The sequence below is a fragment of the Equus przewalskii genome, chromosome 8 (assembly GCF_037783145.1).
Source record: "Equus przewalskii isolate Varuska chromosome 8, EquPr2, whole genome shotgun sequence".
Taxonomy (NCBI): domain Eukaryota; kingdom Metazoa; phylum Chordata; class Mammalia; order Perissodactyla; family Equidae; genus Equus; species Equus przewalskii.
The window spans coordinates 16,155,200-16,168,629 of record NC_091838.1 but is presented as its reverse complement, the minus strand read 5'-3'; the positions used below and the strand labels follow the sequence as shown (position 1 = coordinate 16,168,629).

Sequence of the window (13,430 nt, the reverse complement as noted above, 5' to 3'; positions counted from 1 at the left end):
GGGATGTTTAGTGAGTTTTGAAAGCACTTGTCTAGAAGGTGTGGGAGGAGTACGTTACAGTAACTGTTTCTACAAAGAGGAGCTTGGAGACAAAGTACTGAGCAAAAACGACACAATGAAAGAAAACAGAAAATCCTGTCATGCCTAAGGCTTCCCACGCTACAGTCTTCTTTCTTTTGCAACCTTGAATTTATTTCCAAAACAAAGTGAGAAAAGCCAGGATGGAGCCCTGCAGCTGGATAAGTGCTAGTGTCCAGGACTGTCTTTGAAAAGAACAAGGACACATCTGTCAGTGAGTTCTTCCCACTGCTCACGCACTCGCCCCGCTGCTGTCCAACTGGCTTCTCAGCTGAAGGGGCTGCTGGAGAGTCCAAATACCTGAGCCTTTGTTCTCAGAAAGGACAACTCAAGAGTCAAGAAATGCCCTTCAAACTGATTGGGAATAAAGTCAAACTTTCACAACTTCTCATTCTTCTTTTTGAGTGTACTGAATGAAATTGATCTTGTAGAGAAATTGAGGCTCATTGAAAAAGCAAAGACTTTTAAAGATGAAAGGTCACCTGTTACTTGAAAAAGCCTATTAAATGTCCTAATTTTCCTCATATTATACTATGATACATACATATGCAAAGATCTTAAGTAATTGCTAACTAGATATTTAGATATGGCTGAAAATAGCAACGGGTGAAGTACTCAATTCATCTTTTAAAATATTTTACATCTGGTCAAAGAAATACCCATAAAAATGAGTACATTACCATCTGGGCATCCATTCTCTCATTCCATAAACGTTTACCAAGCTCTTACAGTGTGCCAGATTCCAGGTGGGCTCTAGAGGGGGAAATTATGGTCCAAAGGTGGAGATATACACAAGGTATTACCAGAGTCCAGAGGAGGAACACAGAATTTCTGGAGAAGGGAAACAAGTGTGTGAGTGGCAGAAGGAGGTCGAGGAAGTCTTCACTGATGTCTGAACTTTCTTGGGGAATAAGAAAGGGACCAACCATTTTGGTGGGACTGGAGTTGGATGGGCAGATGTCATGCTGGACAATCAGCAGGTGCTTGAACCTGGAAGGTGTTTTTAATGCTAGGGCTGTGACTGGGAAGGCGTTGAATTTTGAACAGGGAAGAGATGTGGTTAGGCTAGCATCTAAGAGGATTACTCTGGTGCCTGAGTGACTTGAAGATGAATGTAAGAGGAAACAGACAGGAAACGGACCATTAGAAACTGACCCAGTGATCTGGAAAAGAGATGAGGGTGTGAACTATGGTAGTGAAGAAGGAATGGAGAGAAGGGAACATAACTGAGAAATATTTAGATGACAAAAGAAGCAGGATAAGTGACTGATGAGTGGGGAAGGTGCCAGAACAGACGGAGAGAAGGGATACGTATGGCCTCCAGATTCATCTATCATCCATGTAATGATAGTTGTGGCACCAACAGAGACAGAGACACTGATAAGTCCCTTTTCCTTTTGACACAATGACATGGATTATTTTCTGTAAATAGAGATCAAAATATTAGAGCGCCTAATATTTATCAGACATTTTCCTGTTTATGAAGTACTCCACTAATTCTAAGTCATTTGATAATACTAACAAGCCTGAAGACAGGCAGGGTTATTACATTTTAGAGATGAGAAACTGCAGTACAGAGAGGCCGTCAGCCTCTCCGAAGTCACACAACTAGCAAATGGAAGAGCAGAGACTCAGATTCAGAACCTCCATCCTCCTTCCCCTGGGGAAGGCCTTCTTTTGCAAGGAGCTGTCTCCGCGCCAGGACAGAGTCACAAGCCATTTCTGTCTTGGTGATGGTGTTTCCTGCCTTCTCGCCCAGGTTTCTGAACATAGTTGCATGTATTGCCGACCATGGTTAGGAGTGTACGTTCTTGCTTCAGGATGTTATTTGAGGGCTCCACTCTAAAGAGATATTTGTTATGCCTTCTTTTGCCTTTTGCCAGGTAGAATCCACAAACGAAAGACCAATGATAAGCTCCTAGAGGAAATAGACTCTTTGTAACTTTCACAGGACCTGTCACATAGTAGGTGATGGCAAGAATTTCATGAATGAAATCAGTAAGGGCTTACTAATACCTCTATTAGGATTACTCTAAACTAACCCAAATCAACATGGACCCCCAAAAATCTATGATTTCAATATGAATCTATAACCTGAAAAGCTCATAGTCTTTCCTGTATGGCACAGCTAAAGGATTCCTGAAAAGGAGAATTCAGCAAAAGACAAGGGAAGAAACAGAACATAAGTGTGTATTTTGGGGAAGGGAGATGGAGAACGATGGGACAAGGATGGAGAGGACAGGAGCAGGATTTATGAGGAAGAAAGGATAAATTTTCCCACTGTGCTCAATCAAATGTCAATAGAAATGGTATCCACTTTATACAGAAGTATGACCGTAAAGCATATTAGCTTGAAATCACTGCCATTTGTGAGATTACAGCTCACCCCAAGTCGTCTTAACCTAGGCAAGGGCAACTTGGCTTTTCCTCTGAGAAGCATGATGCCAGCTAGGCCTGCCCAGCGTTGCCGGGTAATATGAAAGATTATCAAGTTTTATCTGTGTCTTTACTCAGGAAAACTGAGGCAGTGAAACTAAGGGAAATTGAGGATTCGCTATTAGAAATTAACTCTTATAAGGAAGGGGAGAAACAGATTTGGCTCTGGTGAGGGAATATAGGACATTTTCTCAATCAGATATAATAAATGAGAAGGCAGAGAAAATGGAAAAGAAAGGAACTCTAACAGTTACATTTTTAAGGTGAACACAGTGATCCCTGAACATGTATTTGAAAGCACAGCCGTCGTGTTTAATCAGGGTGTCATGGAGTCCCAGAGTTCTCAAAGGGAGGAGAACCTGTGAGGAAAGTCTTTCCTTCTAAGAACGTGTTAGGGAGAACAAGCTAAGTGAGAAAACACGTGAGCCCTGTGAGTAGATGCATGTGTAGCCAAACGTTTGTTTGTTTTCCAGAGCAGAGGATACTATACTTACTTTAAAAAAAAAAGCATTGAGATGGAAATGTTTTAAGCTTAGAACTGTGGATCCACCAATTTGTAGATCGCTGAAAACATTTGATTTTCCATTCTTTCTCAGTGCTTCTGGATCCAAGCCCTTGATGCAGAAGAGTTGGGGAGGGAGGGGAAGAAGAGTTTGAGGAAGGGGTGACCTTCCTTAAATGTGGAGCTGACTGATCCACAATTGTGCACCTTCTCTACTCTATAGTCATTCATTGGAAGGGCCAGAGAAGACTCCAGTTCCTTAGTGTCTTCTTCCCAGAGAGCTGAAGACAAACAGTCATTTCCTTTTCTTCCTCCCATACCTTCTTCAGTGGCATAACTTCTGCTAGGAGTCACTGCTTTAAAACCTTGGGAGTTCCACATACTCTGAAGAGTGTTGGAGAGGGTTTCATGAGTTTTAGATATGTGAGTGTGATGGGGGCAGAAGACATTCCTTCACGGCACAAATGCAATTTACTCATTTGAGCAAGTCCCTTAACCTGAGACAGAACTGGCTTCAGTGAAAATATTCGTGGAACTAGAAGAAAATTGCCTTAAATTAGTTTTGTGTCAGGTCTAACATATAGCTCAAATGTGATCATGATGGAGTGTTTTATGATGTAGTGGGAAAGTATAAGATGCGGGGTCCTTTCTCCACTTTGAGAAAGAGTGATTTGGGGTCAGCCATTTAACCACTCTTGGAATCTGGTTCCACCCCTGAAAAAATAGGGATAATACCAGTGCTGCCGAGGGGCCCTGGAAGACTCAGATTAGAAGAGGAAGTGAAGTCTTTGTACAATAGAAATTTCATACAGATGTCGTTATTGATTACTCGAGACCTCAGTTTCCCCAATTTTTAAAATGAGCTAAATAAGATGATTACTAAAGTCCATTCTTGACTTTCTAAGTCTATGACTTCTATGATTCTGTGGTTCTGTGAGGTGGAGATTTAAGTGATCATCCCATTAATTATTCTTATTGGTCAAATCAGACTACTTCTGTTTTGTTTCTAATTACTCTAATAAACACCGCTGTATACAGTACATGCTGACAAACACAGTCATGCACTGCACAATAACATTTCAGTCAACTACAGACCGTACATATGATGGTGGTCCCGTAAGATTAGTACCATTAGCCGAGGTGTGTAGTGTCTATACCATCTAGGTTTGTGTAAGTAGACTCGATGATCACACAACATTTGAAATCACCTAACAACACTTTCCTCAGAACATATCCCCGTTGTTAAGTGACATATGACTGCATAGAAATTCAGCCCCTGATGTTTTTTAATCTTCTATTTACACTATCTTCATATAATATTTTTTGGACCAATAGCCACATCGATTTAAAAATCCTCTTGGCCAAATTTAACTCTAGACCACAGCCTTCCTGCAGTCCCTCTGTGTTGGCAGTGAGCCACAAATAGATAACAGATGTATCAAGATATCTATCTCCTCAGCCTCAGGATGGCTGGGCGGGGCCGGGATGGCCATGAGTAGCCTTGTCTGCTCACCCCAATGGGCTGTACCTAGTTGGTATTATTATTTTCTTTGTGTGCCATGACAGCAAACAATTTGGGAAATGTACTCTAGAGTAGTTGAATTTACCAAATAATTTCTATTTTGTGGTAAATATAAATCAAATTGAATAACATATTTTAGTTTGTGTATTTATATTTTTTTACTTCTAAACATTGCTAGTTTATCATTGATAACTTTGGATTAACCATTAGTAATGACTACGAAATCAGTTTTCACAAGTCTAAGAATAGCGTGTCAGTTACGTATTAATTTGAGTCTACAAAATCCTAATTTGAGGTATAACACACATAACTAAGACATACAGGCAAAACAAATCACTTTTTGAAATTCCTTTAAAGCATAGAGACCTTGAGATTTAGGAATTTGGATTTTTTTTTAAAAAAAATCCCTGCTATACAAGTAAAGGCAGAATTCCTATTTTCAGCTAAAAACAAAAGTCCTATTTGCAGGAGCGAGAAGGGAAAAAGGAAAAAATCTGCGGGTGAAGAGAGATAATTACGTTTTTCCTATGAATCAACGTGCACCAACATTCCTGCAGAGGAGTTGTTTTTATTATCATCTTTGTATCCAACATGAAAATTTTGCATTTGGGTAAGAAAACAATAGCATATCTTTGTTACACAATGTTTTCTGAAAATATTGAAATTCTTCCTTTGGATGTGAAAAATGAAAATTCATCATCAGGGGTTACCGTTTAACCTCTTTCAAGAAAACTCAAGTGTCTTTACCCTGTTGCGTTCATGAAAGCAGTGTCACCAGCAGCTCTTGTGGCACCATCAGAGAAAATTCAGTTCTCACTCTTGCTGCGTCTGCTCAAACCAGCATTTCTGATCCGGAAATACGCTCTCAATATGTGCCACCGGTGTTTCTGTCAGTACACAAAGGCTATCGGCTTCGTTAAGTTGGACTAAGGAAACTTCCTTGAATGGCTCATCCAAGACATCTATCTGCCTGGCTGAAGAAACAATGCTAACTCTTTGTCCATAAAAACTTGTTAAAGACTTCTGTTATGAGTGTTTTAATGTGAATGGAATAGTCAATTGATTACAGAAATCTCCTTTTTCAAATTTATTATCTTCTCAATGAATTCATTTTTACAATATGTGGCTTATTTTCCCTCAGATACATAAAAGTATTCACGCTGGAAAAAAAAAAAGAAAGAAAGAAAAGGAAACTCAGGTAGAATACTAGTATATTGTCTCCATAAAGACTTCGGGCTCTTTTTTTAAAGAAGCTAAGAAGAAATTCATACCATAAAAACATCTACTTGAATCCTGGGAAATGACCGAAAGATAGTGGAATCCATTTCTGTTTTCCATTTCCATAGCTAATGAGAGATTTCTAACATTCTTTAATTGACCCAGAAACCTTAAACTGCCTTAAATATTAGTTTGGAGCTTAATGCCTGCTGAGAGAATTTCATGTTCCCACTTGCCCCTAAGGATTTCATAACAGTTGCCATAAGTTGTAATTATGCATTTATTTGTGTATTCTTTATGTCTTCAAATGTGTCATTAACCACAGGTTTTGTTTTCTCTTATTTTGAATATAAATCACACTCTTCTGGTTTAATTTAAAAGGCCCTGTTTTCCTAACATTTTAAATCTAGGATGGTGGTAGAATGAGAAAAAAAAATAGTGTTAGGAGAAGTAATTGGGAATTTGACTACATATAGCAGAAACCAAAATAGTGCTTTGCCACAAAAGGTTTTGTTCTCTCAGGTAAAAGAAATCTAGAGTCAGGATGTCAGAGCTGGGACAGTAGTCGCTAGGAACCCAGGCTTCTTTTCTCTCTCTGCTCAACCATGGAGCATTCCATCAGTGAGAGTATCTCATGGCCCAAGATGACTGCTGAAGCTCCAAGCATGTTCTACGACAAATGGCCACTCTCGCTCCTTTTTGGAACTGTCGCAGAAGTCCCAGACGGCTCTTCCACTACCCCTCGTTGGAAAGAACTCAGTCATGTGGGCACATAGAGCTTCAAGAGAAGCTGGGAGATGTCTCCTAAAGCTGGTCACATTGCCACTGCGAATAAAATTGGATCTTGTTATAAATGAAGAAGGTAGTGAATGATGAGGTAGGTAATGAGCAGTCCCTGCCATATAATTCAGGAGGATTTACAACAGTCAAAAATGAAAGGGTATTTTTCCTTTCAACAAATGGTAACAGAAGTTATATGAGCTCAGAATTTGTCTGGAGAAAAATAGGTTGTCGCCGTCAGACAAAATTTTAAAAAATCGTGATTGTATGGAATATTTTGGCCTCAGCATTCATCCGCATGGTGGGGTGAAGCAATGACTCAGGATGAGGTGGTTTTCCAGGAATAACTGTGCCATCCCGCTGTCCTCTTCTCACGACTCCTACCTAGAAACTACAAGTTTTCCGGCCACTGTCCCCTGACGGGGGCAAACTTTCTGCAGAGCAGTCCTTTCCTGTTTATTGAGTTTCATGTCACAAACAAATGCATTTTCAGCAGTGTCGTCCATTTAACTTTCTCGTCTGTCTTTGTAAAAAGGCCGTCAAAGTGTGATATCAACGTATCTTCAAGGCTTTCCTCAATTCTTTAATCCAAATTATCTCATAGACATATTTTTACCAAAAAGTTGTTTTTCCCATACTTTTTTTAACCTGGGATTTTATTAAGGATACTCTGATCAACATAATAATATTACTAAAATCATTAGACAGCGGCATTGACACTTCAACTCATTCCATTCCCATTATTTAGGGACATATTGTTACTTCGTACTTTCACTGGTCTGTGGGTTTGTGCAGAAAGAACAAATAAACCTAAAACCAATATTCTGTTTGCTTGAATTGTAGTGGAAAGTAGCAATGAAAAGGTTTAAAACTTGTGCAAATGCATTTTTTCTTGCCTGTTTGTGCAGTACATTAATCTATGTATTTTTAATCTCTATGTCCGTGGGTGGTCAAGTTGGCTATTCACAAAATGATGAAGTAAAATGGGTAAGAACTGATTGTCTTTAAGGGAAAAAGCCACAGAGTCAGAAGACCTGAGTGTGAGTTTCCGCTTCAGCTTTCTGAATCCCCTTTTGGGGGCGGGGGCGGGGTGTGTGGATTAGAGAAGAAATCAGAACGCTTGCTCTACCTCCCTATGTAAGTTGTGAAGAGCAAATTCGATGATTTATGCCAAGACTTTCCTGAACTGTGATGCATTGTGAACACAGAAGAACTTATTTTATCCACGAAAGGGCAAATCTATTTTCTAATGGGATTTGAGATACAAGAAGCCACCTAAGCATATGAAAAATCTTGTTCCCAGTTCAATTATGTATTATCGTGGAAGGTCAGGCATTCAGATAACTAAATACATATTAGAGGAAAGTGCTAGCTAAGAAATAGTTGTCCACCAGCCGAGTTGGAATCGTTTTTCTTTCATCTACCTTGGCTAGCTAATATGGCTCTTTGGGGTTCGTTTTCATATGGAAAAGATGAACGCCAGTTTCACTGTGGCATTCAGGGTGATATAACCCGAAGTGAGTATCATGCACATTCTAGGGGGCCTTGGGGCCTTTCAAAGTGTGCTGTCTGTCCTGCCCTTAGAATGAGCACTGCTGCCAGCACCTTCTGGAACTGTGTCATCCTTAGCATTGTGTGTAGCCATCCAGCTTTCAAATGGAAGCGGGGCTCTTTTCTCATTCATCCCTTATCTACAACAGCGCCTAACGAAAGGCTTTTCACCCGTGCTGAAAAAACATTGCTGAATTAAATGTCTGGCAATTAAAATAAATGGACTTGAGCAAGAAATGGCAGGTAGTTGTAACGCTCCTAGTCAACTATCTGGATAGTTTCCAAATATGGAAAATGACAGCAAGGGTGCTCCTGTGGAACTTAATCCCAAACCCAGTCTTCCCTAACGCCCTTTACCTAACACCACCAGCCAGACACAGCAGAAACAAGAAGGAATCTAATAATCCTGTGAAGCGCCCGCCCCCAGACGTTTGTCGCACAGCCTGTGCACTAAACCCGCTGATGGATCACCCTGGAGAGAGACCCTCATGTCTACACTTTGGTTTTACACACAGATCTAACGAGCCCTAACAAGCCATCTCCCTGGCAGCTCCCTAGCGTATCAGATGAGGGAAGGTGGAGTTATGAAAGGTAAATACACTTGTAATTACTGGAAGTGATAATTGATAGCAAAGGAGGTAAAAACAATACTACGAAAGGCAGCCATAAGGAATTCCAAACAGTATCCTGAGTCGTTTATGCACTGAGCAAGCAGCTTTCAACATCCCCACACTCCTCAAGGAAAGGCTGAATTATAGCCAAAGGCAATATTTATATTAACGGTGATGACCCCAAGCCATAAAACAAAACAAATCGGTGACATCATTCCCAGTCACTGTCTTTGAAGACGAGGAAATGCGTAATTAATTGTTGGAAGTGCATGTGGTGGATTATATCATAATCCCCGATTATTGCCACCCCACCCTTGCCAGAGAAATGAATGGAGTTCAATGTCCCCACCCACTGCTAAGGGACTTGTAGCCTTCCAGCGAGCAGAACATATCCCCACCCCACCCCGGGCTCCACCACATGGCTTGCTTTGGCCCATGGCAGGTAAGCAGGTGTGCCAGATGCCACGTGTAAGCAGATGCTTTGAGCGGTGTTCCAAGTTTCCACCAGCTTGTCTGCTCCTGGTGTCTGTCATGAGAATAGTTGTCTCACGTAGGGGCCGAGCCACCACCGCCTGCAGCCTCCATGTAACACAGGCAGAAATAACTCTTTTTTTGTTATAAGCCGCTGAGCTTTGAGGATTCTCTGTGTAAATTCAGTGTGCTTTAAAATGGTTCCTGTTTGTTTGTTTTAAACTCCCGCCTTTAAATAGTTAAAGTAAGGTATTAGGGAAATTCCCATATTTGGAGACCCTCTTTCCCCTCCTGTGATAGATAATTGAGGTATTCCTGTGAATAGCCTCAGTGAAAATTGCACTTGCAGAGATGGTAGAAAAACAGCCACAGCCAGCCACGTGCAATATATCAGCTGGATTGTGCCTCTTCCACCCAGCAAGCCAGGAAGCCAAGCCTGGGGAGGGCTCCTGTGGGCATGCCCCCTTGGGGCTTGGGAACAAGGCCTGCTGGGGGCGGGGGTCTCAGTGCATGGAATTTCCATGGACTGGTGATATTGAGGATGATGTCATTAGGGTGTGGGTTAAGGACAGCTGGCAGCCACCTGCCCTCCTTTGAGAAAATTTCAGGAGTCGGGGGTGGGGGGATCTCTCAGATCATAGGCACAAAGCGGAAAGGCGAGCCCTATCTTCTTTCTGTCTCTGGAAAATGAAGCCCTCCCATACTAACTCGGAGCCTGAGAATGACCGACTGCGTGACTCTGCACAAATTATTTCACCTTCTGCCTCGGCACCAAGGATTAATTAATCATTGCAAGTTGTCTCGCGACCACACAATGCTAAGTACAAATAGAGGAGACCCTGGAATTCATGGAGTTGTGACTCGTGGTCTTGAATATTCATGTTCAACCACGCCAGTCCACTCTCTCACCCAGCAACAACGCTTTGTTTTACTGAGCTCTGAGGGGACCCCTTCTGTTTGTAAGGTGAAAGGGGGCCCGTACGTGGTGTGTGGCTGCAATACTGATGCCCTGTTTTGTTCTCCTTGGTAGATGCTGTAAGGGACAGTGGCAGGTGCCTGGAAACACCAGCCACACCTGATGGCCATTTCCACCCAAAAAGTTGCTCTCTGTTAATTTTGCTGGTTCAAACTCATTTAGGCATACCAGATCTTTTAAAGTGAAAATGCGCTTCAGGAGAAAATACAAAACCAGAAGAGTTAAGAACAAAGATTTTGGTGTGGGGTAGCCTGGGTTCTGTCCCTTACTGTTCAGTCTGGGCAGATTCCTTAACATCCCTGAATCTCAGTTTCCAAATGAGTGATAATGGTACCTACTTCATAGGTATGTGGCTGGGATAAAGTGAGCTAATGACTATGAAATGTTTACTCCGTGGTACGTGCTCAATGGCTACTTGCAAAAAATGTTACTTCTTGAGGAAAGGTAAAGTCTCATCCACATGCTGGAAATTTTGGAAATTTAGATATCCAGGAGAGGGGCAAAGGAAGGAGAGAAGGCCCGAATTCAGATGTGCCACTTCTCGGAAGTGCCCAGTTCCCAGCAGCAGACCATGTGGTGTTGGAATATGTTCCCTGAAGTCGGACAACTGGAAAACCTAGACTCCAAAATTCTTGCCCCTTCTGCACTGAGTGTCAGACCATGTGTCCCAATTTGGGATTCTGAGAAGTGGCTGCTGCAAGAATTAAGATACACAAAGTAGTTTGGAAGGTTGCAAACTTGACCTTCGCTCTGTTTCAGCCCCCTGAACCTAGTCCTGGTTAGTTCCGTCCAGCTTTTCCAGCTCACTTTTGTTTGGCCTCATCCCTTTCTCTATTCTTCCAGGGTGTGAGAAGTAGAGTTCAGCTCGGGGGTTCCCAGAGCACCTAATGAGTCTTGCACATCACAATAGTTTGGTAAATTTTTTGGATGGTATTGCTTAATTGAGTCAGAGTTGTTTTTCACTGCAATTATATTTGTCTGCCAGCGTCTCAAAGAGGAGATGATAGATGGGGGTAAAAGGCCCAGAGTGGGTGATTGGCAGAGACAGCTGGGCAGAATCGGAAAACTCGGGAGGGGCTTCATTAAAACAAAAGCAAGTAACTCACTTTGCCTCCTTAATCTCTAGTAATAATTTACCTAAAGATATAAAGTAAAATGGGGTGGTGGTAAACCTACCTTTGTGCCTAACAATTGTTTAATAAATGGAATAAACTTCAGCATTGTGCGGGGCCACTGTCAGACTCCATTAGTTCATGTGTGTCAAGGATTTGTGGAACCTAGTTTCTTCAGACATTGAAAGAGAATATCTAGAAAGAGATATTAGAGGGTCATTTGAAAGCCGCTCCAAAGAACACTTCCAGATATTTGCTGAGGGAAGTTTAATGTTCTCCAATGGAAACTCTTTCAGTTGCCTGTGCCTAGTGAAGACTGAATGTGTTGGAATGTTTGCCTTCTTGGCAACTCTGCAAAAGACAGTCTTCCAAAAGTCCTACCAGCTATGAAATAATTGGCAATATCGGTAGTCCTGTCTGGTGAGCGTTTAGCTGCTTCAGCCAAGGCAAAGGCCTGAGAGATCAACCTGCGTGGAAGACTTGAACCACCTGCCCCAGGCTTGGCTCCGTCCCCCTTTCTTTCTGCTGGTGCTAGTGGGTTGATTGCTCTGCCCTGGACCAGTGCTGTCTGCATCAGCATCACCTGGGAACTTGTTAGAAATGCAATTTCTTAGGCCCCACTCCTGAATCGGGAATGCTGGAATAATTAACAAGACCTCCAGGTGATTCTGGTGAACCCCTGCTCTACCTTATGAATGAAGTGCTTGAGCTTGGGGCCTTTGTTTAATGGTGGAATGGTTGTTCTTCTCTCGCATAGCTCTTTTACAGTATCCAGTATTCTGAAACTGGGAGCCAAGTGTGGTAAAGAAGTTGTTTCTTCTTAGAAGAAAAGCTCCCTCCAAATCTAGAGAGAAATCAATAACTAAATTGTCAAGGAATTTTTAAAAATCCAGTACTTGGATTATGACTCTTAGCCCAGCTCTTTCTCTTTCTTATCTGGCTTTACTCTCCAATAAAACTGATTAACAAGTCAATTAGGCAAATTTTGGAAGATCTTTTTAGTTGAATTTAGTCCAAACACGAAAGTGGTGGTACATAGGAAATTTTTCTTAGTGAATTTGGGAAGCACTGATTAGTATTCTATTTATCAAAATTCTTTTGAGCCAGATGGGCCTTAAATATGCTGGCTTCTTATTTGTGTAACTACAGCTTTAGATCCTTTCATTGATCCAATACTTAACCAACCAGTGGCCAAATCCAAAATAACCCCTTCCACCACTCTCCCATAATTTACCACTAAACTTCCATGTAAGTATGTTATGTAAGGGGAGAAGATTTAGGAGTTAGATGGAAACAATCTTCAGATATTTAAGGCATTTGTTTTAGAGAAGAATATGGAATTATTTTGTGTGGCTCAGAAGAATATAGCACTAATAAACATCTAGAAGAGAGGAAGGGCGATTTTTGTTCAATGAAAGGAAGATTTTCTAACCTTAAGTGCTGCCCCAAACTAAACAAGTGGCCTAGTGGTCCTGTGTTACCTAGACATGGACATTTTTCATTGATGCTCTAGAGAAGCTTTATTAATTAGTTAAAAGTTCATGTAGGTGAACTTAAAGATCCCTTTTATCTTAGTCCATTCGGGATGCTGTAACAAAAATGCCATAGAGTGTGTGGCTTAAATAACATCTATTTCTCACAGTTCTGGAAGCTGAAAGTCCAAGATCAAGGTGCAGGAGTTTCATTGTCTGGTGTGGGCCCACTTACTGGTTCATAGATAGCCATCTTCTCAGCGACCTGGCATGGCAGAAAGAGGTAGGAGAGCCTGCTGGGTTCTCTTCATGAGGTCATGAATCCCATTCTTGAGGTTTCCACCCTCATGACCTAATTACCTTCCAAAGGTCCTGCTTCCTAATACCGTCATGTTAGGGGTTGGGATTGTAACATATGAATTTGGAAGGACATAAACATTTGGTCCCTAACACCTTCAAACTCAGAGATTCTATAATGTGTTTTCTAGAATATCTCTTTCATGTTAGCTGTCTAACGTGGAGATTGCCAACCTTCCTTCTCATATATGATCTGGTCTGTAAAGCAATGTTCAGATGAGGAAAAGCAGATTGTCTGTGTGCCAGGATATTGCTCTTTGCTAGTTTCACAAACCAGTACGTGATCATTTATATGCTTCTTTTTGTGTGCGTTTCAAGGATATAAAGCTGTATGCAGGAGATCC

General features: G+C 41.5%; 1 protein-coding gene and 1 pseudogene across 34 annotated transcripts in view; both read left to right on the top strand.

The window, feature by feature from the left end:
- Positions 1-5,468, top strand: part of LOC103547394 (small ribosomal subunit protein uS14-like) — a 38,131-nt pseudogene extending 32,663 nt beyond the window's left edge.
- SULF1 (sulfatase 1) overlaps positions 1-13,430 on the top strand; it is a 193,084-nt gene that overhangs the window by 89,443 nt on the left and 90,211 nt on the right. The window lies entirely within an intron of this gene.